Consider the following 25,030-nt stretch of genomic DNA (forward strand, 5'->3'; position numbering starts at 1 on the left):
ATGAAGCAGCTTTGTCACACCTTCAAACTACCCCAGTAGGGCCACTGTATTGTACAACTTCAGGGTCAGATACATGGAACCCTAAGACAGTGGTTGCCAAGCACAGCACACTCCAGGCACAGGCATGTCCAAGGAACTGGTGACATTTGTCCACCATAGGACCATCACAAGCTAGGGTCTGCTTACTTTACAGATGAAAACGTGGAAAATCATCTAAGGGTTCACTGACTTCTCTATCAATGGCAGATGTGAGACAGAAGACAACTCGGGGAAGAACCAAGGTAGAAAAGAGGTATTTGTGAATTTGCAAGTTGCATCTAACAATTGATGCAACCAATCCTGCTCCAACTGTTTGGCAGCTCACGTAGCCGAGGATCAATCTGATGAATCAAATGAAGTTCACATCACAGACTTGGAGTAGATTTTCAATCTACTTACCAGCTACACTTCTCAGAATGATGGACTAGGTATTTCCAGCCTGTCATTGGCCTTCCCACGCTTCCTGGGCGCAACTCTTCCTCTACATTAGAAAGTAACTGTGACTTTCAGAAGGACAGCATGAAGTTTGGAACTTTCCCTCGCTGTCTCTTCATTGCATAGCTGTGGCACAGCCATCTTGAACTTTGCTGTGACGGCTTTCTAACTAAGGCACCCGGGTCTCTAGGGTAGAGCTTTGGGATGGACTGACTACCATATTCCCTACCTCAGGAGAGAGGCACTACCTCATCTGCGGGAGCTAATGAGAGTAGAGAGAAGCCAGGGATGACTATCCTGCCTGTGTATCAGTAACATTCTGGGCTTCTTCACCCAAACCGTATCCAGCTCTTAAGATGATCCTGGAAGACAGGGTTTTAATGCTTAGGAAAAAAAAAGTTCAATGTCTACCAAGTTCCACAAAGAGTTCTTCAGCTCCTGAAAATGCCTGAGAGAAGTTTCCACATTGGTAGAGTCATGCTTAATGGACCACTAAAGATAGTAGTCATAACGACAATGCCCAATCTAAAACTGCTGTGTAAAACTCGGGCAACCAAGGCACACATTTGCAGCAAAACAATGCCATTTTGTGAAAGAATGAGGCAGAGGCTGAGAGGGACATGGACACAAAGCTTAAGAAGCTAAGGAACCTACATTTACAAAGGATTTGGATTTTGTCTATAATGTGTTATTTCTCTGTAATGCCACTGGCTGATTCCCCCCTTCCCCCAGTGTGCAGAGTTAGACTAATCGGCCCTTAGAACGACTTTTAATTTGCTTTGCTATGCTTGCCCCTATAAAGGATGTCAGCACCAACTTCCTTATTAGAAGAGAAAAGACAGAGTGGACAAACGCTTTTAAAAATACAAAGGTACTTTCTCTCCCAATGGTAAACAGTGGCATATAAACTACCTGTGGGTCCTGCTTGAATGTTCTTGGTCTTTCCACACTGTGGGCACTTTCAGAAAGTGTGTGCTGGGCACACACTAAGAGGAACAAGAAGGAGAAGTACAGTTGAACACATGCGGGCTCCACTAGGAAGTGCAACCTAAGACAAGAGAAACCCCCACCCCTCCTTGCAACTGTCCATCACATCATGAGATGATTGTGATGAGAAGAGACGGGTGCAGATGACTCTCACACCCTCCTGTCCTTATGGGTGGACACGCAGTTGACAGTCACCTACAAAGTCAGGAGAGCTTGCTTGAACTAGAAAGGATGCTGAAGTAAATGTCAGGGAGACTTAACCCCAGCACACAGCTGAGCAACCAAGACATCAGTAGAGGCGCTTGGATGATCCCTCTATCCTAAGTACTCCCATAAAACTTGACCCCATCTTAAAGCACAGAGAGCATTACAATCATGTGACATTGCTCGTCTCTTAAGTGAAGAGTGTCATCCAAAGGACAAACAGTTTGTTGTGAGTCACTGGGCGATTTCAAAGTCCTCACAGAAAGCACTCTGAGGATATCTGACAGCCAACAATTCCTTCCTGTAATTTAGAAATTGAACCTATCCTCCTTTCAATTAAAAAAAGATTTCCTTTTACATTCAATTATGTGTAAGCATGTGGGTCTGAGTGGGGCTACATGCACATGAGAGCAGGTGCCTTTGAAGGCGAGAAAGGTCATTAGCTCCCTTGGAGCTGACACTATCGGGCAATTGTGAGTCAACCAAAATGAGTGCCAAAAAATAACTTGGGTCCTTTGCAAGAGCAGTACATGCTCTTAACCACTGAGCCATGGTCTCTCCAGCCTCCTCCTTTCAGTTTTTCATAAGAGAATCTTCTCTAGTTGGTGTTCTATTTAGCTGAGCTCTCTTACATGTCAAGTGTACAGACAGAGGTGTTTCTTACCACACCCTAAAGTAGTACACAAACACATTAGGGCGTGTGGTGAGCGCCATGGGGAAAGCAAATGGGGGATGCTGGTGACACAATGGGAACAGAAAAACTAGGCTCCATGGGTTCTATTCCCAGCACCTCAAACAAGGAAACAAGAAGATAACAGCCTGGCCCCTTACTGTAATGCCTTTCCTAAAAGAGTCTCCTGTAGCTATTTGATATGTTGTCAATGGTATTCTGGACCGTGATGTTTACTTCCTTGTCTATGCTCTTCCTTCAAATATCCAGATTATGAATTCATGCCTCATTTAGTCATGTGACCTTTACTTAGGCATCTACTGTGCTTAGGATAATTTGTTTCTTGATTTTCATATCATGAACCAATAGTTTAATGGACATCAGGCTATCCAAAAGGTTTCAATCCTTGGGCAGAAATAGCTGAGTTTTTTTTTTGCTTGTTATTCTATTCTCAGTTCTTCGGAAAGAATTCTACAAGAGTAGACATCTAAAATAAAAATAAAAACCACCTTAGTGGTCCAGGGAAATTTTACATCAGCATATCAAATTATATCCAAATAACCGGTATGAAAATTGCTACCCAGATTTCATAGCATAATCAAACAATAACAAGAAGGGGGAAAAAAAAGGTCCTTCGAAATATGACTGAGGTAAGATAACCAACAATGTTTATCTTCCCCTGAGCTATTGTGATGATTAATAAGATAATGTTCACAAAGACTTTGAAGGAGCGATGTAATGTTCTTTGAAGCACTATCATCTCTTTATTAATGAGTTTTGATTCTGACAGCTGCCAATTGCACTGCAGCCATGGTGTGCCTGCCGAGGCCCCTCTGAAGGAAGGGAAATAAGATACAGGACAGCAGATAACACTTGCTCTGGGGGAAAAGTCAGTTCCTGCCAGATGCAGAAGCCATTGGTAAATCACTCAGAAAACCATGGGCAGGCCCACATGCTGCTGTGATGGGAGAGAGGCTACCCTACAAAGACACACACCTCAGATCCACAAAGAAACAGCGCAAGCAGAGAGTCCAGGATTGCCTCCACCAAAGTTACTTGACTTGGACTGACTCATTCAATCCATGTGTACCAAATACCAAGCACCTCTATCTACCAAGCTGTTGTGGGACAATCTTTTTGTAAGCTGTGATGACGGATTTTTGCCAAGGTACCTCCTGACTGGTTTAATAAAGAGCTAAATGACCAATATCTAGGCAGAAGGTATAGGTGGGACTTCCAGACGTGAAGAGGACTGGGAAGAAGACATGCAGAGGGTTTGGCTCCTCAGGATGGGCCGGGGTAGGGAAAGGAAAAAGAGGAGAAGAAGCATGGAAACCAACACTTGATATTGGAGTGCTGTGTATGAAAGAAATAATGTGCAGCATAGAGGTTCAGCTCAAAGAAGAGCTCCATTCAAGAAAGTTTGCATCTTAAAGGATAGGGCAAGGAAAGGCATCTGAGGCAGAAAGAACTTCTACCAACCAGATACAGGTGTTCCCTACAGGTGGACCTGAGACCACATCACACACAGTGAGATGGGGGGGGGGGGAGGTAAGGCTGTGCGTTGGGACTTGAGGTTTATTCTAAGGGTCGTGAGAAACCTTTGAATCCAAGATGGATTTCTGCAGCATTGGCATGAAGTTCTGGCAGGAGTGAAGCCTAAACTACAAGGCCGTTTCAGAGACTATTGTAATCGTCCATGTGAAGGATTCCACAGGATTCAGCAGGGAGACAGTCACACATGCAAGGCAAGAAGCATCAAGCCCAGAAACTGAAGAGTGGACATGGGGGACAGGCAGAGGTAGCACCATGAAAGACTTTCCCAGGCTGTGGTGCAGGTCACAGGTCAGTGTAATCAGAGAGAAAGGAAGAGGCAGGAGGTCGGAAAATGCATGTCTTTCTTCTTGTGTGTCCCACAGCTTGTTGACAGAGCTCACCACTCACTCATTCTGTCCCCAGGGATCCCCTGTACCTCAAGCTGTGCTGTCTTGTGGAAAGGAAGAAATTCCAGGAGGAAGAGCTGCCCCAGAAGTCCATCTTTTGCCTCCCAAGAGCCAGCGCTCACTACCTCAGCCTTTCAGGGGGTTAAAGTAGCTCTAGAGACAAACTCAAACAGTGCTTCTGCCACTCCCCTTCCAAATTCCTTAATGGAACTTGAATGAAAATAAAGGTTCACACGAAGTTCAGAACACTTTAAAGCACTATTTAATGGTGGAAGCTCAGCAACAAGAATTTCTTTATTTCTTATTCCATTTCATGGGTTGAATGTTAACTTCAATTTTGTAAGAATCAGAAATTTAACAGGTAACATTTATTTATGTTTTACAATTAGAATGTGTCAATAGCAGCAAGTATCTCAAACATCTTCAAAATAACAAATATATTTCCTTGGCACAGACATTAAAACATGAATACCCCAGTAAAATTATAAGGCTATTTTAAACAAATAAAATATCCAATATTTTTAAATCTTGAAAACCAAAAATCTGGGACACCATAACTTAAGAATTCATCATATTTCCATAAAAAAAACATTTGTAGAGGAACTCAGATGCAATTTACTAAAATTTGATTTAGTATTCTCTAAAGTAAAAAGAGATGTGAGGAAACCATCAAAAGCACTTAAATCTGCCAAGTTCTGTTGTGTTAAAATATGATTTAAAACATTTAGGGGAAAAATTAAAGTTGTGTAAGCTGTGGGAGGCATGTTGCAAAATATGGGACAAGGTTAGCCAGAAAACTCCAAATAAAATAATACATACAGCAAAACTTGCTATTACGCCCTGCATCCCCCTATGTGGCCAGATATGTAAATTAATTTGCTAGTTGATTAAAGTAGGAGCAAGTCCAAGCTTTGTTGCCAAGGTAACCAAAAGGCTTAGAGGAAGACCACTATTGGTAATTCCAATGGTCCCAGTGACTCCTGAACTTTCCACAAGTACAGCTGTACATTCAGGGTGTCAAACTCGAGAGAATACAGCTTGCAAAGATAGAAAGAATAGTCAGAGTTAAAGATGTGCTCACTCAAGGAACATGGTCAGAAAACAAGAGTAGTCAGAGCTAAAGATACGCTCACTCAAGGAACATGGTCAGAAACAAAGAAGCACCAGATGAGGTCTCTGGAGTAAATTCTGTGTGCTTAATTAATCAACCAAAGCTGCTTAATATAGCAATAATCAAAGCAAACACAACACATTTTATGATCAAGAACAGACCACATAATCTTTGTCTTAGGGAAAATTCAACACATTTTGGGAATGTTGCCTATGTAACCCAGGTAAGAAAGAAGACCTTGTCACTGAAAATAGCATGGCAAAACTATTGACCCCCTCCCAAATGATGTCTTATTGGTCTAGTAAACAGTCTTACATCATTAAAAATCTATACATAAAGCAACTTTCTAGACTTCCTTTGTGCTGTATTAGTCTGCTACACCTGCTATAACAAAGTTAAGGGGAACTTAAAATGACGAACTTGTGTCTTAGGGTTCTGAAAATTCAAAGTTCTAGTATCTGCAAGGCTATGCTTCTGCTAAGGCCATAGATGCAAATCTTCCTACCACTTCTTAGTATATGGTAGGAGACCTTGAATCTTTGGCAAGAATTCCAGCTTCATACATCATGATTTCTGTATATTCCTTTTTTCCCTTAGTATGAACTTCAAGCATGTCAGACTAGTGTTTCCCTTAACTGTGATGGTTAATATTAATTATCAGCTTGACAGAATCTACACTCACTTAGGAGACTGACCTCTGAGCACAACTGTAAAGAAGGTTCTAGATTAAATTAATTGAAGTGGGAAGAACCCCCTTGAATGTGGGTGTGACTATCTCACGCCCTGAGGTCTTGAACTGAATAAATAATGAGAAATCAGACTAAGCATCAGTGTTCATCTCTCTCTGCTTCCTGACAGTGCGACTAGATGCCCCAAGTTATTGATGAAAGAAAAAAATGAGATGAGGATATGGCAATCCTAGGTATGGTGGAGGAGAATGTTTGTGTAGATATGAGGAAGAGCATAGCGAGAGGTGTCTAGAAAGGTCCAAAGTAAACATGGCCAGCAAAACAAACAAGGCTATGTGGGGAGGGGACCCAGAAGTCAAGAGTCCAGGAGAGTGGGAACCGAGAGGAACAGCCAAGAGAACAAGAGACCAAGGTATCCAAAATGGCTGAATTATATAGGAATCAGAGAAGCTGGGGGAAGGGAAGCTCAGATCATAGTTTAGGGTAGGGGACTGGATATGCAAGACAGGATGACTCTGTAATGGGTACTGAGTGATACTGGGAGAACCTGGAAGTCAGATCCTTATGATGTGTTAAATAGGCACCTCAGTTTTACACTTGTGTAGAGTTTTAGGCCTAACACTTGCCACCAGGACTTCCTTTCTATGATCAATTGTGATCCCTTCCTTCCTTAAATTCCTGTGTCAGGCATTCTGTTACAACAGTAAGAAACATAACTAACACATTGATTCACTGTGATTGCTGCAAGCTTGACTGTATTTGCTAAAATCTCCCTACCTAATATGGTCACATTCACAAGTATTAGGAAGTAGGGGTTTGCATTGCCAAGTTAACAGCATCCTTAATGACTCCAATCTGATTCCAAGGCTTGTCAGACTTTCATATGCACCCATGCAGTTTCATTTGGGGTGGTAAGATTTGGTCCCATTGATGTAATTATCTATAATCTCTAAGTCTATTCTGCAGCTTCCATGATCTGGGGATGTGGAGCACATTTGCTTTTTATCATAGCCTCTTCTTTTCTCCAGAACTTACTCCTCCAATGCTGGGCTATGAGGAAAGAGAGGAGAAGGAACACGGCTTCCTTCTGTGGCTACACATGATGACAGTGGTGGTCTCCAGAATGCTCAACACCATGCATGGGATCTTTTCACAGGAGTACCATGAACTCAATGTGGCCACTCCCCCAAGCAATGATGTCTTTTTTGAGAGTCAGTAACACCTGGGTGACTGTAGGCCAACAAGAATGTCTATTCTTCTTCAATGGCCGTTCTTGAGCTCAGTGTTATCTAGGTTCCCAGTGAAGCTGACAGTTATTCTCAGTCAACAGCACCCAGTCATAAGGCAACAGACTATACCCATCTGAAGCACACCTTAAAAAACAGGGGGGGAAAAGGCACAGGAAGTGGATAAACCTTATCCTGTGGGAAGAAAACGTGAGTTATCTACGTGGCATATAACCCTCTCTTCTCCCTCCAGGACAGAACCCTATAACAACCCAGTCAGTCAAAGATTTTCCTCCTGATTTTTCCTACAACACAGGTCAGTAAAAAATATGCAGGTGTTGGGGAAGGGATTTTGCGAGAGCTTTAGATTTCCTAAAGAAGAATAATACTTTCACATTATCCTAACTCAGAAATAGCTCTGATGTCAGAAGTGAAGTACAGTGGCCATCTTGGACCACACAGTACTCGCTGAAAGGCAGGACCAGAAGGGCCATCACTACCACCATCCACAATTGAAGCAAAGCCAGAAGCTCACCTCCAAAGGCTTATCTATCATCTGAGAAAGCGGCATTTCTATTTAATCCACTACCAGCTGAGTTCTCTGCCACGTAGAATCAAAACATTCCTGACTTGATTGTACCACACCAAGTGGTGGACACTCTTTCTCCATGGGGTAGCTCTGCCAGGTCAGTAAGAGTGACAGCTGAGAACATGCACATTAAGGAAATGACTACTAGTCTCCCTTCTCCCGAGTTGAGACAGTATCAAGTACAGGAAACTAAACACTCCACGGGCCCTGTATTTAACTTTTATAACCATAGACCAAATAAGACTCTCAGAGCAGACCTTTGGTGATCTGTTGTCACCCTTCCAGAGGACTTGTATGACTATTTTGGCTGTTTGTAGCTCTTAAAGATGATAACGCTTCGGGTCCCCTGGCATCTTGATTATAGTACAGGACTCCGATGAGTGAGTGTACCATTGGCCTGTCTGAACAGGAAATAAAATTATATAGACAGCATGATCTTATGCATATAAAAGCCAAAAATAAACAAGTAAATAAACACTTGGAAGCCTATGGGGAGTTCTCTACCACAACATTAAGGGTATTTATCTTTGGGAAATTGAGATTTTTTTCTGTTTAACTTATCTACAAAGTTCATGCTCCTAAATAATGAATTTAAAAAGTCAAAATAGAATTATACTCTACTTTAAAAAATTATATAACTAAGGCCTTATGGCATGTCCTCCCATCTTAACTCTAAAATAAAGCTCAATTTGGACATCGGTGCTAGAGGTCTAGGAGGGACTAACATACCACATATTGAAGTTGCTGCTTCAACAGACAGGGTCCCAGTGCTGTGGAGGGAGACACAGACTCCTACAAAATTCCTTCTTCTGTCCAACATCTGTGGCCAGTGCCCATGCAAGGTGTCACCCAAGGTTTATTTTATTGTATGTGTATATGTGTGCCTGAATGTGTGTTTGTGCACCATGTTCATGGAGAAGCCCATGGAGGTTAGAGCTGTCAGGTCCCCTGGAACTGGAGTTACAGGCATCATGTAAGTGCTGGGAGCTGAACCCAGACTCTCTGCAAGACTGCCAGGCACTCTTAACTACTGAGCCATTTCTCCAGCCTCCATTCTAAGTACTTTAAAGCACAAGAAAACTCAGTCCATGGGGGGATACCTACTGCCAAATATTAGCAAATTATTTATTTCAAGCCAATTTGCTTCCCCTATACAAGCCTACAAATAAAGTTTTTGCTAATATTTTTGTATATACTTGAATGTATACATTTATCACTAACTTATTGGTGCCCCCCATTTGTTTAACCAATTCAGGTGTCCATACTTTGTTCTTGGATCAATTATTTTGGACAGATGCCACAGCTATACCCCTCCCAGCTCATCTGTGTCATGAATATACAAACTCCCAATATGGAAAGGCTAGTTCCTACAGCTTCAGTAGTGGCTTCTAACGCTAGTTCTTAAGAGACTGAGGTAAGATTGAAAGCTAAAAGTCACCTTGGGTGAGTTTGAGAGCATCCTGAGTCATCTAGAGAGCCTGTTAAGAGGGAAAATGAGGATGAGGAAGGAAAAAGAGAAGGAAGAATATCTATATTTGAATGGCTTCAATATCTGACTTGCATTTTTATGGTAAATTTACATATTATTTCCACAATCTGCTTTACGTGTTTGAGTTATATGTGAAATTTCCTTTTTAAAATTACATTCTGAATGTCCATGATGATAAGTTAATTTTGGATTCCCGGTATTGGGTTTCTCCACCAACGCAATAAACCAGAATAAGTTGAATCAAAAAGCCCAGGTTTAATGAGCCAAGCACTCTCTGGTGACTCTTTTTTTTTATTTTTCAGTTTAATTTTAGATAAGAAACAAGGTTGCTTCACAAGTCAGTTCCAGGTCCCTCTCTGTTTCCCTCCCCTCTTCCCGTGCCCTCCCCCAACCCCCCTGATATCCCCTCATTTCCCCAGGGAGGGTGAGGCCCTCCTTGGAGGTGTCCATAGTCTGTCATTTCATCCAGGGCAGGGCCTAGACCCTCCCCCAAGAGTTCAGGGTGAGAGTGCACCTCACATTGTTGGATGGGACTCTGTCTCATTGAGTTAGATGAAAGGTTGCAGTGTCTGAGTAGTGACAAGACTTTGAATTGGAGCTGTTGTATTTGTTAGGCCAAATATGAAGACTGTCTTGTCAAAAAAGTAGCTGTGAATTGCTCTGGCCTGAGGCAATAGCCAGTCCTTCACTGTCTGGTTAATTAGCTATTCCCACTCTCTGGGAAAATTGAAGAAGGCTCATTAATATCTAAGGTAGAATGCCAAGGCCAAGCATTTGACGATACCAACCCTCGGAAGCATGTTTATAACACTGAGTAGGGAAGAGGACCACTGACAGGCAATCAGCTGTCCACAACGCTCATTAATGTGTAAGTGCTATGGGTCACTTAGTCAAACATTGTTTTCTAACTAGGACAGAGGATTAGAAACCAGATATCATCAAAAGTAAAACACATGAACAGAGCACCAAGAATAACTTGTACTGAAAGGTACTGGGAAAAAAATATGGCAGTGTTTTTTTTTTCATTATGGTCCAAAATATATGTTTTCAATTTGATCTCATAAAAACATTTAAGTTCACAATAAGCTATTGTTGATTCATGCACCTTTATGTCACCAGAACTCTAGAATTTTTTCAAATAGCATCATGGAAACTCTAGACCCACTGAGAAGCTCATTCCCCCTTTCCCAAGAATCACCTGTTGACTTCCAGTATTTGTTTCTGAATTGGGTTCCTTCAGACTTCAAATGTGAATGAAATTACTTACCTATCTGTAATGAGCTTATTTCACTCAGCACAATGTCTTAAAGCTTCCCACATATTATAGCCTATACCAGGTTTTCATTTTTGAGACTAAATAGTATTTTTTTATACAGGCCTTCACATTTCATCTATGCATGGATCTCTTAGATGAGCTTATTGCTTCTGCATCCTAACTATTGTGACTAACACTTTAGTGAACATAGGTGGGAAAATACCTTTTCCACATCTGGTTTTCAGTCCTTTTGGTGTATACCTGACACATTGCTATATTATGTGGAAACTCAATTTTTTATTTTTTGAGGCACCTCCATATTGTTTCCTGTAGTTGTTGCACCATTTTATAATCCCTCCAACAACACAGAAAGGTTCCTACTTCCCTGTTTCCACCAACATTTAGTATTTTAAGTCTCTGATAGTGGCTAATCTAAGATATGAGCTGATAAATTGTTACGGTTTAGATTTATATTTCCTAGATTTACATTTACTTTTTATCTTTTTCAGAGTCCTTTTGTGTACATGGTATGTATTCACCTATAAGTGAATATTAGCCATAAAGTAAAGGATAACCATGCTACAACCCACAGAGAAGCTAAGTAACAAGGAGGGCTCATGGTGGGGATGCATGAAGCTCTCTGTGAAGGGAAAAGATAATGGGCATTGCCAGTGGAAGGGGAAAGGGGCCTGGAAGGGGGATAGAGATGGGAACAGGAGGGATCAGGTAGGGAGAGGATGCAGGGAGAGGGTACTGGGGAAGACAACTGGAATTGGTCCTCTCTGGATGAGCAAGTGAAGTGGAAACTCCCAGAAATCTATGAGGGTGACCCTAGCTAAGATTCCTAGCAACAGGAGAGTATGGAGTCCGAACCAGCAAGATTTCCAGTGAAGGGACAGGAACACCATCCCAGGCGCATAACCTTTGGCCTACAGTTTGTCCAACCAACAAGATGTGCTCGGGTAAAGAGGGCACAGGAATTGTGGGGATGACCAACTAGTGACTGGCACAGCTGGAAACCCATACCCTGAGAGGGAGCTCAGCCCTGAGCACCAGGACGCAGAGATGGGATACCTCAGAGGCCTAGGATAGAACCAAACATGACTGACAAAAAAAGTCAATGAAATGATTCCTAATGATACTGTGCTCTACTCATAGACTGACACCTAACCCAACAGTCATCAGAGAGACTTCACCTAGCAACTGATGGAAATAAAAGGAGAGACCCCCAGCCAAATATTAGGCAAAGCTCAGGGAGTCCTGCAGAAGAGGAGAGGAAGGATAATGGAAGCCAGAGGAGCCAAGAACACCACAAGAAAACCTACAGAACCAACCAACCCTGGCTCATAGGAGCTCACAGGTACTGAACCAACAACTAAGGAGCCTGCATGGGACAGACCTAGGCTCTCTGCATATATGTGATAGTTGTGTAGCTTTGTCTTCCTGGGAGACTCACAGCAGTGAAAACAGGGGCTCTCTCTGACTCTATTGCCTGACTTCGGAATACTTTCCTATGGATTGCCTCATCCAACCTTAATCAAAGAAGAGGTCCCTTGTCTTACTGCAACTGGATATTCTGTGACTGACTGATACACATGGGAATAGAGATTGGGGAGGATCTGAGAAGGGGGGAGAGAGGCAAAAATTTAATTGGGATGTGAAAAATTTTTAAAAATAAACAAAAATGTAACTTTTACTAATTCTTTGAGGATTCTGTATGTGCATACAATATATTTCTGATATATCCACTCCCAGCTCCACTATCAACTCTTCCCGGGTCTACTTCTCACTCACTCCCAACTTTGAGTCCTCTTCTGTTCTCTTTTTTGAATAACCCACCAGGTTGAATTTGTGCTATTCATATTTTTACTGGTATGAGGCCATCTACTGAAGCCTGGTGAAGCTACCAGGGGCCACATCATTAAAGAAAACTAACCACTACCACCCTTCAACTGTCAATAGCTCCTCAACTAGACGGGAAGTTTTGTAAGCCCCTCTTCAGTCCATGCTAGAGTGCTGAGTGGCTGGATCTTGTGCAGGTCTTGTGCAGGCAACCACGGCTGCTGTGAGTTCATGAGTGTAGTGATCCTATCATTGTCCAGAAAATGAATTTCCCTTTCCATTAGTTAACTGAGCATCTTTTCATGTTTTCAGTCTTCATCTGTGTGGCTTCCTAGAAGAAATGGCTATAACAGTCATTTACCAGCTTTTTATGGGGCTACTTGTTTATTTGCTGCTCTTGTTAAATTATGCCAGCCCATCACATATGGCAGACAACAAGATCTTGTTCAATACGTGGTTGCAAATATTTTCTCATATTCCATAGTTTGCCTTCCTCTGTATTGTTTCCTTTGCTGCACAGAGGTTCAGATTTTATAGAATCCCATTTGTCTATTTTTGTTGTTATTGTCTGTGTTCCTCCCCAAATATTATAATGTTATGAATCTTTTCTCCCATTTATTCTTTGGAACTCTGTAATTTCAAGCTTTGTGTTTAGTCCTTTAATATATTTTGAGATACTTTTCCTGTGGTATGCACAAATAGCATTCTTTTGACTTCGTATTTCTAATTTTTCCAGAGCCAGCTGTAAAGGAGTCTGTTCTCTCTACCTAGTGTAGACTGAATATCTTTGTTGAAAGTCATTTGACTTGATATATAAGGGTTCATTTCTGGGCTTGTTCTGCTACTGGCTTATGTGTCTGTGTTTTTGACAGGATAACATTGTTTTGATTATAGTCTCTTTGTAAGTTTTGAAATCAGGGTGCATTCAGGTCTCAGTTTTTTTTCTTACTCAGGATTGTTTTGGCCACTTAATAAGATTCCTGATTCCATATGAACTTGAGGACTGTACTCTATTTCTTCAAGCATGCTATTAGACGTTGCCAGGGACTCCTTTAAATCTAGGCATTAACTTGGGCTGCGTGGATGCTTTGACAATGCTAGCTATTTCAGTCTGAGGACTTGGGGTATCTTCATCTGTTACTTTTTTTATTTCTTTCAGCAGTGTTTTATAGACTGATTTTGTCTTCTGAGTTAAGTTTATTTCTAAGTATTATATCCTTTCTCATGCTGTCTTTAATGGGATTGTGTTCTTGGTTTCTCTTTTAAATTATTCATTGTTAGTGCATAGAAACACAACTGATTTTGAGTACATGTTTGTATGTGGCAACTTTGCTACTTCTGATAGTTAATTGTTACATTTCAGGAATGCCTTTTATTTCTTCTTCTTACCTAATTGCTCTGGCTAAGACTTCCAACAGCAACAGGATAGACATGTTGAAAGTGGGTATCTTTGTCTTGATCTGAACTTAGAGGAAACACTTCATTTTTCACCGCCACTAAGTATCACGTTAGCTATGGAACTTATAAACAAGGAATTTGCAGAGGTTAAACCATGATCATCTTACTCTATGATGCCAAGAAAGTACATCCTTCATTCTACCCATAATGGCTTAAAAACTCTTAGTTAATGTACAAAATATAGGTTTACGATGACATTTTCATGTATGTGTACCATGCCTTCCTAATCTTTACCCCCTTGCCTGACCTTGTCTCTCCCCCCCCATTGGTTTACTTTCTCCCCTCAAACAGTTGTCATCCTGCTTCCTTGCTGTGTGTGTGTGTGTGTGTGTGTGGTGTGTATAAAATATAAGATAGAACATGCAATATTTGCCTTAGTTTTTACCCCCTCACATCCTCTTCTGTCTCCCTCTCTGCTTCTTTAGATGCCTCCCTGCATAGTCCCTTCTTCCTTCATATCTTACATACACACACATTTTCAGTCTAGGTACTGCCTATGACAGAAAGCATACTTGTGTTCCTGAATCAGGCTTATTTCACTTAACATGATGATCTCTGGTTTCATCCCCTTTTCTTGCAAATGACATAATTAAAAGGAGTATCATTCACTGCCTGAAAATGTCCTCTTAATACTAGATTAATAAGTATATCCACCTGGGCTTCTTACCATTATAGTGGTTTACCCTGCAGCAGAGCCACTAGGAACTAGAGAATGCCACAAAAGCCAGACTCATGGTGTGTGGTTTTAAACCGGATTCATGGGAGATTAAGACAGATGCAGACCGGGGCGCATCCCCATTCCTCACAGAAGCACTCACAGCCCCAGCCCCTGACACGGTGCAGAGCACTGGTGAAACTGTCTGAAGAATCTACCTGCTTTGATCTCTGCCCTTTGCATCCCAGAGTGGTTTGTGAACTTGTTTTAAAGAACTGAATAGAAATTACCCATTAGTACTTCCATCTACAAAACAATCGATTTCAGAATACAGAGAAAAGGAAGTCTTTTTGGCTGCTGAAATGAATTCTTTTTCCTGCTCTTCGAGATTTAACATTTGTTCTGTTAATTTCCCTGAGTCTCTGTTGATGGTATTTGCTGTTTAGTTGCTAATGTAGTTTTTGGTCTTCAAGGCTTTTAACCTTTCATCTCCAGTAATTCAAATGGCTTTAAGATCTCTTTCCCACTTTTCCCATGTCCAAAAATTGATCTTCATCAAATTTTCTTTCAGAGGGCCTGAGCTTTTTACCTGTGGTGTACTCAGAATCAGGAAGCTCCTCTCTCTCTTTTTTAAATTGTGTGTTAATTGTAGAAAATAGTGTACAAAATAGACATTTTCATACATGCATTTAACCTATTTAGATGATAATTCTCTTCCAATTTCCCTCACTTTCCCCTTTCCCCTTCCACTGGTCCCCTTCTCCTTCCCAAACAACACCATAAAAGCCTTTGAGAACTTGAAACTCTTAGAAGTGTATATTTTTTTCCTTTTTTTTCTAAAATATTTGGTGTTTTTCTTCCCTTTGTCTTTTTTTCTTTCTTTCCTTCTCTTTTGTTTTCATTCTGTCACTCCCTCCCTTTTCTCTCTCTCCCCTCCTTCCCCCTCCCTCCTTCTCTCTCTCTCTCTCTCACTTTCTCTCTCTCTATCACCCTCTTCCATCTCCCCATTTCTTTCACTCTTCCCCATTTTCCTTCTTTGGTTCTTATTAGACTGTTACAGGGAAAATGACCATTGGATTTGGACTGCACATATTACAGACATAGGAAAGGGGGCAGATCACGAGAAGCTACAGCCTTCAGGATTTCCTCTTTCTCCCTTTGTGCTGAGTTTTTGCTTTTTCACAAGTTTCATTGTTGACATGGACTTTTGGAATCATGAGATGCATGATACTTTCACAAGTTCTGAATCACCATGCTAATCTTTGCCACAAGCTGTGATTCAAATTTTAGATGTGAATTTATTTCTCTCCATGGCAAACAGCTTAACCAAGAGGCTTGTCTACCCTCTCAGCCTTCAAACACCTCCCAGACTACCAACCCTGAGTCCAATGTAGGATGCATTCCTCGGTGACTTAATAATGCCACCCTATTTCCAATGATATAGAAGTCATGGAAGTTCTTTCTTGCTCTGTCTATCCTTTAAAAAAATAACAAAATTCTCTTCTCAAAAATTTCAGCACATTTACTCTAACACAACATCCTCAGGTATTTCTTTGGGGTTTTAATTATAACAGTCTTTTTATAAAGGGATTTTTGAGGCAGAGCCTGGCACATTCCATTCACGCATTGTAGTGATTAATTCTTAGTGCTGTTCGGTCACTTGTTACTTTATTTTTAGGGGTAAATTTATAGCGAGTCCTGGATCACATGTCCAGTGGTATTTGAAGCATCTACAGCTGCTTACATAGCAGAAGTTCCGGGCTGCATTCCTATTGTGAATCACAGATTTGTGAGGTCGGTACCACAAGTAGCAAGAAAAAGAATTAATCTCGTGGAAGTGCGCAGGCATGCACGCGCGCACACACATACACAGCTACAAATTCCCAGAGAACTTGCAGCATGCAATGAGAATCATCCTGTCTTATCAGTAAGTTCCCCTCTTCAAAGACAGCATTTGCATCTGGTCACACATATCCTTGAGTGAAAGCTAATCAATTTTCTTCATATGTATATACATGTACACAAATATGCACATCTGAATATTACATAGACGTGAATGGATGCACGTAGGTAAACATGTCATAGAGGTGATCTAATAGATTTAAAATTCTATGACACATTACATTCTATCATATTCCCTCATGGAAGTGCCATTGTGTAATTGTTGCTGAACACAACACAGCATGGCGTGCACCTCACAGCTGCTGAGAAGATGCCAGTGGAGGATTGATAAAGGCCTTGGGTCACTGTGAAGACCTAATTTCATCTGTATGTACCCAACTCATTCAAACCACATAAGTAACAGTCGCCATGTTTAAACGGGAACTCAGATCCTTAGACGGCTAGGCTTCAGTCTTGCTCTGCTTCCTAACAGAGTGATGTTGAGCAAGTGGCTTTGTCTCTCTCAGCCTCGATTTTCTCTTCTGGCTATTTTGTTGTGTGGATGAAATGAGATAATGCACACAGAACTGCCCGGGACACTTTGGGGCTCTTGAGAAGCTGTTAGTACACACAGGCTATTTTTGCTCTTTTGTAGGAGGAGGAGAGGGACGGTGCTTAGGTAGTGCTTGAGTGGAGAGGTCCACCACCATAGGAACAGGTGCACTGTGGAAAACATGTGTCTGCACAAGCAGTGTCCAGCACAACACTTAAAATTCCTCCATGATGGGGTAGTCCTCTTGAGCAAAGACGGGCTCCATCTCAAGACATAAAAGATAATTGTCTCAGATGGATACTGGCTAAAATAGAGAAGAAAAATATCCTGCAGCATTCTGAGGACTTATTCCCCAGATCTCCTATTCAAAAATTGGGTAGGGCAAAGTGTATGCATCCAAACAAAAAAATTGGGTGGCTCCAAATTAAAAAATGTCTTAATCTACTTTTTAAAATGCTTATAAGTTCATCTTAATAACTATAGCATCAATCAACTATATTGTAAAGGCCATGAGACTCCGGAAATCCAATTGTTTGTTCAGGTTACTTTGTAATATATAACTGAATGATCATTATGTATGAGCTCAAGAAAACAGTGAGGGCTTGGTCCTTTTCATCATGAGATGCTTCTGGACACCTGACTCTTGAAACTTCTTTGTGAGGATTAGAACAGTGGAGATGGAGATGGTGAGAGTCTTTTTTTGGAATAAAAATAGCCTAAAATGAAAATGTGTGGCATTCAGTTCATAAGAAGGAATTTTCAGTCAGTGAGCATTAACTGTTCCACCATAGGGTAGGAATAGGCACCATAGATAAGTGTTCCTTCTCATACTAAGTCATTGGGAAAGGCCATGCCCAAACACCAATTTTATTTTTCTGATTATTTTCAGAATTCAGTTAAGTTTGGCCCTTGTTAATGCAAACAGAATAAGCTTTGGGGATGAGGGGGAAACCTGGCCAAGGCAGGGAGGGAAGTTCTGCCATGAAGAGGCAAGGCAAGGCTGGACACGGCTTTGCTTCCCAGAAGTGAGACAGTCTTGAGAGGCTCTGAGCATATGGAGGATGGGGAATAAGCAGGAATTTGAAGAAAGCTAAACTAAGCTTGTCTGTGGGATTTTTCTAGCTATAAGACATGTAAAGTTGTAAAATCACCACATGGTTTATTCTGATTGGCACCACGACAAGCCATTTGTCAGGAATACACTCAGTGAGGATGGCAGCTATACCTCAGCATACATTGTGGTGGGATAAAAGACTCCATTGGAATTCCTATACTTCAGACTCTTTTAGATAACTTGGCTCACTATAAGATAATAGACTAGGGGGCTTAAAGAGCAGAAATGAATTTCTCATAGCGCTTAGGACTGAGAAATCAAAATCAAGATGCCAAAAGAGGAACTAAGGAAAGAGCTTACCATGCAAGTATAAAGACCTGAGTGTAGTCTCCAGGAGGCACATAACAGGCCATGTGTGGTAGTCACTTCTTCCAGTCCCAGTGCTGGGAAAACAGAAACAACCAGAACCCTGGAGCTCATGGACCACAGTAAGATGCAAGCCAATGAGAGACTCTGTCTCTAAAGACAAGGTGGGTAATATGCCTGAGGAGAAATACTGCCCAGTTATCCTCTGGTGTTTACATGCATGTACATACCTGTGTGGTCAAACACACATGTGTACACGTGCAGGTGCACGCGCGCGCGCACACACACACACACACACATACACACACACACACACAATGGGTAAAGGTTTAGTGTCTTGTGAGGCCTTCTCTTGGCACATATATGGCTAATTTCTCCATGAGCTTTCTGGGACCTAAAATACAAGGCCACAAATTTCACTTATAAAGGCCTCGTCTTCATGACCCAATCACCATCCCAAAGCTCCCCTTCCCAAGTCTCCCATCAATCACCAGGTTTTAGAATCTGGATGTTGTGTGGACATACGCATTCAGTCAAATACAACACTCTAGCAGTAACATTATGAGGTTTACACAGCCCGACAGCATCAGCACAAGAAAGTCACAATTTGATCAACCATGTTATCAGGAAGGCTGGATTATCTTCCTATAAATAATAATAATAATAAATATACACTATGGTAAGAGATGAATAAAAATGTTAAATAAAAACATAGAAAAAAGAGTTATGGTATTAGACAATTAGTAGAAAGGTTGTATATTTATATTCTTGGTGATATGGAGATTAAAAAAATTTGTCTTTGCCAATTTGCTCATTGCTCCTCTCTCTCTGTTACTGGGTTCCTTGGGTTCAGTTCAGTGTTTAACTGTGGGTGTTTGCCTCTGCTTCCATCGGTCACTGGATGAAGGCTCCAGGATGGTTATAGACATCAAGTTCACTATCAGGAATGGGCATTCCAGGTGATCTCTCCACTATTGCTTAGCTTGCCAGTTGGTGTCATCCCTTTAGATCACTAGAGGTCACACTGGTGCCTGATCTGTCTTCTAACCTATGATTCCCTCTTCCCCCTATTCTACCCTCCACTCAACCTTCCTGTTCCCCCATGACCTACTCTCTCTTCCTCTTCCCCCCATTCTATTTCCCAGCTCCCCCTCCCCCTCCCCTCGCCGTGTTCCCCATCTGTTCAGAGGATCTTGCCTCATTTCTCTTCTCTTGGGTACCATGCATATCTTTTATGTTCTTTCCTGTTTCTCAGACTCTCTGTCATTGGAAGTGCAGACTGGCACTCTCCTGATCCATGTCTAAAATCCATATATGAGTGAGTACATACCATGTTTGTCTTTTTGTGACTGGGTTACCTCACTCAGGATGGTTTCTTCCAGTGCTATCCATTTACCTGCGAATTTCAAGATTCCATTGTTTTTTTTCTGCTGAGTAATACTCCATTGTGTAAATGTACCACATTTTCTCTATCTACTGTTCAGTTGAGGGGCATCTAGGTTACTTCCAGGTTCTGGCTATTACAAATAATGCTGCTATGAACATAGTGGAGCAGATGCTCTTGTTGTATGAATTTGCCTCTTTTGGATATATGCCTAAGAGTGGAATTGCTGGGTCTTGTGGTAGATTGATTCCTATTTTCCTGAGAATGGGCTGGCAAAACCAGCAGAGACAGCTGATCCGAACAGGAGAGAGTTTTTGGACCCCAGACCGACAGCTGGGAGGCCAGCATGGGACTTATCCAGACCCTCTGAATGTGAGTCTCAGTGAGGAGGCCTGGGCAACCAATGGGGTCCTGAGCAGTGAATCAGTGTTTATCCCTCGAATACCAACAGACATCGTGTGTCCATAATACAAAGAGGGATGCTCTCTCAGCCTGGACTCTTAGGGGAGTGCCTGGACCCTACTTTGAGTGAAATGACAGACTCTAGATATCCCCTATGTGGAAGTAATTGGCAATAGGGTGGGGGGATGCGGGAGGAGGGGAGGGAGAGGGAACTGGGATTTACATGTAAAACAAGAGAAAAATAATTTTTTAAAAGAAAAAAATTGTCTTATTCACAAAACAAATGATTGCTTTTATAGCTAATTTTATATGTTCAATTGGTTTCTCTCAAAGAGTGATTCAAACTGTATGAGTTTTAGACCCCATAAAATCACTCTGGGCTATAGTTTGTGCCTCAACAAAATTCGTAAGAAAATAATGGAAGTGTGCATAAAATAGGTGAATAGTTATCTCTCAGTGTCCATGGGGAACTAGTGCCGGCCTCCATATATCAAAGCCTACAGATGCTCAGACCCATCATGGGTAGGCCAAGTGCGTGTTTGCATGTAACCTGTACACATCCTCCTGCACTTACTACAGATATTGGGTCTGGGAACATGGAAATACCCCTGGATGCAGAGAGACAGTTTCATCTAAACTCTGCAATTCTTTCATAGAAAGCTTCCCCAGTCCTAGTCCCAGTCCTCATCAATCCTCAGACTCTTTCTTCTTTTTCATTCCAGTTTTGCTGTTGTTGATTTATTGGTCTTGTAATGAGATCTCACCCTGTAGCCTGTCATGGTTTTGAGTTCTTAATCCACTCATGTCAGCCACCCCCGCCCCAAGTGCTAGGATTATAGTCATGTACCTCAATACGCAGTAAACCCTTAGCCTCTTCCAGTAGCCCCCAGACTGGCCTTCAGGATGCCGTACCATGCTCCCTCAGGTCTAGCCCACTTCTCCCTGCTCTGATGCCTGGCTACTGACTTTCAGTAGGTTGCTTCTATGCATATGCCACACATCCATGAACTGCAAGAAAGAACTGGAATAAATGAGAAGGTTCCCTTGGCTGCCTGCACACTTCAAAATCCTGAACTTAACAACGGAAACTTCTGGCGGCCACCCCTTCTATCAGAATCCTGGAACAAGGTTGAATTGACGCTGCTCTTCAGCCCCTGAAAGGTGTCCATCCCTAAGTGCTGTCAACTCTTGGGATGTAGTATCTGCTTCAAGCATGGGTGTGAAAATAAACCACACTCATACCTAGATCAGCCGACTCTTGCTGCGGGTGTCGTCCAACCTCAGATGCCATTGAGGGCACTGCTGTATTTTGCAATACAGCCGTTCCAGACACAGCTAGCTCCCCACTCGCATATGGTCAAACAGAAAAGAAACACAGAGCCTCCTGCTGGCTGTCCGTCTGGGGCAATTTTTCCTTGGTTATTTATTGATGGGACATCTCTAAGGTGGTTCTGTTCCCTCTGCTAGTACAGATGTCACAAACTAGCATCTGGCAACAGCTGTCACCTAGCCTTTGTTCACCTTGGGAACCAGCTCCTGTGTGCTTATATGGGCAAAGCAAGAATTGCCTGGGCATTTAGGAGAATATTGGGGGGAAGGGAGGAAGAACTAAACATAATATGGCAAGAAGCTCTTCAAACAAGGATCTTCAAGAATTGCTGTTTATGCGTGTACCCTTAGTGAGAGAAAAACAGTCAACACAACACTTTTCCAGAGTAACTCAAAAGCTGCTTCACATAGAGCAATATCTGTACGTGTACATAGTGTACACATTCATACAGTCACTGTCCACACACACACATACACAAACACACAATCACACACAATCTCTCTCTCTCTCTCTCACACACACACACACACACACACACACACCATACTTTTTCACTACTGTGGATCCACGTTTGAACTAACAACTGCCCCTCCAAAGGGCAATAGCACATCCATGCTCTCTTATATTTACACTTTGGCTCTGAAAGCTGTTTCCTTCTTTTGCTAAAAGATTCAGGCCTCCACTACAGATTATTGATGGGCTTTCACAAGACATCCAGATTTTCCAAGTATGTTTGAATTTCACAAGGCCTGAGTGTGACGAAATTCAAGGCAGCCAACACTCTCCAACTCTAATACATCTGATAAAGGCCTGAGGCTTCTGTTAAATTAACTAGCAACAGTTAGCAATTATAATTCCAGGGCAAGTGAGAAGTGAGTTCATTAACTAGTTAATTGTGCCATTCAACACAGACATCAGCCTTTCAGATGTATTTCTAAGCAGGTGTGGTTTTGTTGTTGTTGCAAAGTTTAAAAATCTTCAAACAAGGTTCTGTGTGGATACTAGAAATGTAAGCTGGGCTATTTTCATTCAGAAAGAATCAATTCTTGAAATACCAGTGGAGATAATACCTGAGTCTCTTTGAATTCTATTATTGCTTTGCTTGACCATTCCAGTTTGATATTTTAATGATTTGAAAAAATATAGATTATGTAGGATTAGCTGAAATATCAAATGTTTTCTTATCTAATGCCCTGTGAATTCAGCCATTTAACTTTAATGTACAAAATATTGATAAAGTATGTGGGATTATACCTCAAAGGGATAGGTGTTGGGTACGTGGGTTGCAAATGATTGTGAAACAGCAAATCTGAACTTCCAATGTGAAGAAATATTAAATTATCGTCTTTTGGGGGGATAATTTTTATGTACCTTTTTATTCTTACTAAGGAATGAAACTAAGACTCCTCCCCAATCCCTTTTGTATCTTTATTTTAAGAGAGTACCTGTGAGAGATACTTAGTGAGACAATATAGCCTAGGTTGGTCTTGAACTCACTCTTACCCTTCCATTTTCCTTCCTCAGTCTCCGCAGTCGTTGGGATCACAGGCCTGTGACCCCACACCCAGCTCAAGCTTTGTCTTTGGGAAATTATGCCAGGTACTTCTGCCTGGCACACATTTCAAGCGTTAAGTTGGAGGCATTGAATCAACACACATCAAAGGAGGATAGAATTTTAATTCTAGAAAACCAAATTATTCCAGTGATTTGGCCAAAGGTTACCAGGTAGATACCGTGAATCCTTATGTTAAATATTATTCATCTCATGACAAGAAACAACTTTAATCTCAGTTTATTATGCATGGAATATTGCAGCCAAAGACCAAAGGTATAAAAATCCCAAGGCCATAAGAACTCGCACTGAACAGTATGGTAAGCTATTTCTTTAATAGACTTGGCAGGCAAATACAATAAAGCTCAAAATCCACTTACCTTCAGTTACCTTCACAGAGTGTTCAAGACCAGCACTGCTATCCAATGACTTCGGTTTCTGAAACCCTCAACACAAAATGTACACCAAACAGTGCTATAGATGTAACTCAGTTGGTAGAATGCTTGCTAGCAAGCCGGAAGCCCTAAGTCTCCAGCTTTAAAACTACTAAGAAGTCTAACGGTGGGTCTAACAGTCACGGGAGGTAATGTTAACCTACAGACTCTCCAGTTTATCTTCCTTGTGCTACAAGGTCTGATAAAGTCTTGAACTTGTTAAGCTACTTTATTCCTTTAATTTTCCCACAATTAAGTTGTAAAATAATTGGGGTCATGATTAAGCATTCATATAATGCTTTATACATTCAGAGTGTTTTGCAATCTCCTATTTTACAAAGTACATTGTTCTGCATATCAGGTTTTATCATGTCTTGTTTTGGCTTAAGAACCAAGTTCTACATGATCAGATTAAGAAGCAATATATCAATTTTAGGAGCAAAGGTGACTCTTGGTACAATGTGAATACCTATTATTTGTTTGCACACTTTCAACCTTTGGACAGTCAATACGAGCTCCTGAGTTTATTAGGAGCCAAAGGATTCTGATGCAAAGCATGATGGTGTCTTTTCAAGGTGCCTCCAGAGGGCCATGCAAGCAGGAACTGAGCTGTGCCCCTGTTCAAGGAACTCATGGTCAAGAGGAGGGACCCTAATTTCTCTCTACTAGAATCTTGCCTGTTATCAAAGCAGGAATGGGCCGCAACTGTGCAAAGCAAGTACAGGGGAACCATTCTGACACTTCCAAGGGAACTGTATTATATACAGTCATGTGCTACATAACAACAAGGTCAATGATTGACTGCATAGGCAATGGTGTCTGGGAAGCTATCACTTAATGATGAGATAGCCATCCTCCTGGGGACGCAACATATGAAAAGTGCTTAACAATAAGGTCACTTAACAATGCATGAATTGTATGTGGAAATGACACAGCCTGTCCCATATTTATCCAAAGGTATAGTTCACTAATTCTTTCAGTAGAAAAGAGAGCCAGAGCAATGGATTTGTTTGTACTTTCATTCCCATTCTTGGTCATTGCTGCCACATGAGATCCTTTTCTGCTCAAGGTTGACATCAGTGCTCTGTTGGCTCCCCTAAGAAGATAAAGGTAGACGTGGCCTTCCTTTTTCCAGAACTTTATGAATCCAATGGTAACATATAGCTACTGCAGGGTCAGCTCTACTGTGAAGTCACAGTATTTAACGGACAAGGAACCACAACAAGATTACAGCAGAATGTCACTCTTCCTTGTACCTCAACAGGAAGCTCTGTTAGGTTTAGGTTTGGGCAACTATTCCATCCCCTGAAAATGTCCTTTTTCTCCTGAACAGTCTTGTTCTAGACGTCTCCACAGGAGTCTTAACCTGCACCGTGTGCCCCATTCAAGGGTTGTGTGATGGGTCAGTTGACAAAGTGCTTCCCTGGAATCACGATAATCTGAGTTGTACTCCTAGGACCTACACAACCAGCCACGGTAATG

General features: G+C 41.6%; 1 long non-coding RNA gene across 2 annotated transcripts in view; it reads right to left on the reverse strand.

Annotated features, from left to right (window-relative positions):
• LOC121142582 overlaps nucleotides 1–23,705 on the reverse strand; it is a 36,671-nt gene extending 12,966 nt beyond the window's left edge. For both annotated transcript variants that reach the window (XR_005879615.1, XR_005879603.1), the window contains exon 1: nucleotides 23,495–23,705. This is a non-coding gene — a long non-coding RNA (uncharacterized LOC121142582). The remainder of the gene's footprint in view (nucleotides 1–23,494) is intronic.
• Between the last annotated feature and the right edge of the window lie 1,325 nt (nucleotides 23,706–25,030).

Source organism: Mesocricetus auratus, unplaced genomic scaffold, assembly GCF_017639785.1.
Source record: "Mesocricetus auratus isolate SY011 unplaced genomic scaffold, BCM_Maur_2.0 Super-Scaffold_2245, whole genome shotgun sequence".
Classification (NCBI taxonomy): Eukaryota; Metazoa; Chordata; class Mammalia; order Rodentia; family Cricetidae; genus Mesocricetus; species Mesocricetus auratus.